Genomic DNA, 2,500 nt, shown 5'->3' with positions numbered 1-2,500 from the left:
TTGCTGTAACTCCACCGTACCTGATCTGCCACATTGTATTCTGTTTCAGTCATAGCGCCACCTTGTGGCAGCAGGAAATTAAATGTGTCTTTATTTCTTGCAACAGCTCCTGTGGCTAATTCACCAACACATGCATATGATTCAGTGCACACATCTATCGCACCTAGATCTACACAAACTTCTCCTGGTGCTACTACCTCAACCCAACAGGAAGTCAGCCATTTTGAATTCTTCTCTTCATTTTGGGCGATTTTGTTACTGTTGTATTTTGACAAATTCCTCTTACAGATTTAACTTGAGCGACTTCTAGTTTTCACAGGCCAGTCTGAACACCTTTGTGATGAAAAGTTATTAGAAGCTCGAGTTTTTGTTGAACGGCGTGAACGTGGCAGCACGGCGAAGGTCGATGACTCGCCATAAAACAGGAGGTTGTTGCAACTCCACTGTGGTCCAATCTGCACCAAACTTCACGTTTGGTTTTTATTGATTGAGTCTCAACCTTTATGACGTGCTTTTGGGGAGATTTCAAAATATATAGATATACATCATTAATCACAATATGGCCTAAAAATAAAGCAATATTATTTTATGGCCATTTGCCCAGACCTTACCTGTGTCAGCGGCAGTCTGTGGATGTTTCACCTGCTGATAGTTAAAATGATGGATTCTGGAAGAAGACATCCAGAACAGAACCCTGAGGAACAACCCGGAGCACGAGAGGAGGAGAACCAATCCAGAGCCACACCCCACATTTAAAGCTGAAAACTCATAAAACTGTTTGACTGTTTGAGTCGACGACTGACGTTTGTGTCCAGAGGTCGCAGAGTCATGAAGACGTTCCTCGCTGTTCTTCTGTAAATATTTGAGTTCTTCTTCTGGACATTTAAACATTTTAACATACTGTATACATTTTCTTCTTCATAAACATTGTATCATAAACTGCTGTTGACTTTGATCTTTTATTTTTAAGCACTTTGTTATTTTTCAGGTTTCTAATTAAAAGTTAACGGGACTGAGCTGAAATGTAGCAGATGAGATACAAAGTTTGTTTAGTGTCTTTAGAAATTATTATTATAATAAAAATCTGACCACTGGGAGGCGCTGAAGTAGAGGCTTTAACGCTGCACAAACCAAAATATATCAAAACTACATAAGTTTTGTCAGCTTATGATTAAACTCCACAGCGCCCCCTTCAGGCTAAACATTATCACACAATTTTTTGTGAGTTTGAAGTTGTGATTCTGACAGAGCGGACCGGTCTGTCAGCGATGTATCGGGATCTGCCTGTATGTTGTCAGTATCATGCAGAAAAAGACGCTTGGGATGATTTATGATTCTTAATTTCCAGTGAGGTTAAGTTTCAGTGAAATGTTTTACTTATTGACAATAAAAGTTAATTGTTAAACTGTAAATATCCTGCAGCCTGTTACAGATCTTTGTGTTTGATCACTGCCAAATATGTGCATATCAGCAGAGATGTATGATATTTATCATGCCTGACCTGTTAACAAACAGAAGGTTTGACAGCAAATTCTCACAGTAAACTACTGTAATTATGCTTTTGCAATGCTTGATGGGTAATTATTTGGAATATTACAGTAAGCTGCTGTGAATTAGATGAAAAAGTGTAACGCAAAAAAGGAAAAATACTGATGTTAGGGGACAGAAACATGCAGTAATTTAGCAATACAATATTGTAGTTCTACAACAAGGTACACATGCTAACATGCTCAGAGGCTAACAGGTTAACATGCTAACAGTCCAATAAGTGGTCCAACAAAGTACACATGCTAACATGCTAGAAGGCTAACAGACTGACATGCTAACAGGCTTGCTTATTACAGAATCAGAATGTCATTGAATATCAAAATACTGTATTTTCACAGTGAAATTGTGTCTGGAGAAACACAGTATATTACTGTGATAATCATTTATATTACTGTAAAATAATTGTAAAGCTGGAGTAAAAACACAAAGTCCAGGATGCAACACGAGGAAGACGAGTGACATGAGGAAGACGAGAATCACGAGGAAGACGAGGAAGACGAGGAACACAACATGACAAGAGGATTAACCTTACAAAATAAAACAGGAAACAACAACTAACCAAAGGGCCAAACTCTGACACTTTCAGGGTAAAATGTGTCACTGTCTGTAACCTTCACTGTGTAGCTGTCTAGAGTTTATTCATTCATGTTTATTAAAGTGTCTTCTGTAAATAGTTCACCACAAGTCCACAAAATGTCTCCCACTCTGTGGCCTCAGTTTCATCCTGGGAGGCAGGAGTCTGGCCCGGAGGTTGATCTGGGCGATAAAAGACAACGATAACTATCTCAGTACAACTGTTTTTGACAGAATTGTAAATGTTTGATATAAGCACAGAAGCAGGGGAGCCTCGTGCACCTATATACATATATATATATATATATATATATATATATATATATATATATATATATATATATAACATCAGAGCTTATCAATAATATTTATGTTGCTG

At 37.9% G+C, this 2,500-nt stretch overlaps 1 protein-coding gene across 1 annotated transcript in view; it reads left to right on the top strand.

Annotated features, from left to right (window-relative positions):
• LOC141014717 (apoptosis regulator Bcl-2-like) overlaps window positions 1-1,408 on the top strand; it is a 10,138-nt gene extending 8,730 nt beyond the window's left edge. Inside the window, exon 3 of the mRNA XM_073488614.1 lies at window positions 1-1,408. This exon is cut by the window's left edge and continues 239 nt beyond it. The gene's annotated coding sequence lies outside the window, so the exon portion shown is untranslated.
• The last annotated feature ends 1,092 nt before the right edge of the window (window positions 1,409-2,500 follow it).

This window comes from Pagrus major, chromosome 19, assembly GCF_040436345.1.
Source record: "Pagrus major chromosome 19, Pma_NU_1.0".
Taxonomy (NCBI): Eukaryota; Metazoa; Chordata; class Actinopteri; order Spariformes; family Sparidae; genus Pagrus; species Pagrus major.
Note: the sequence above shows the minus strand (reverse complement) of the source record. Positions and strands in the feature narration are given on the sequence as shown.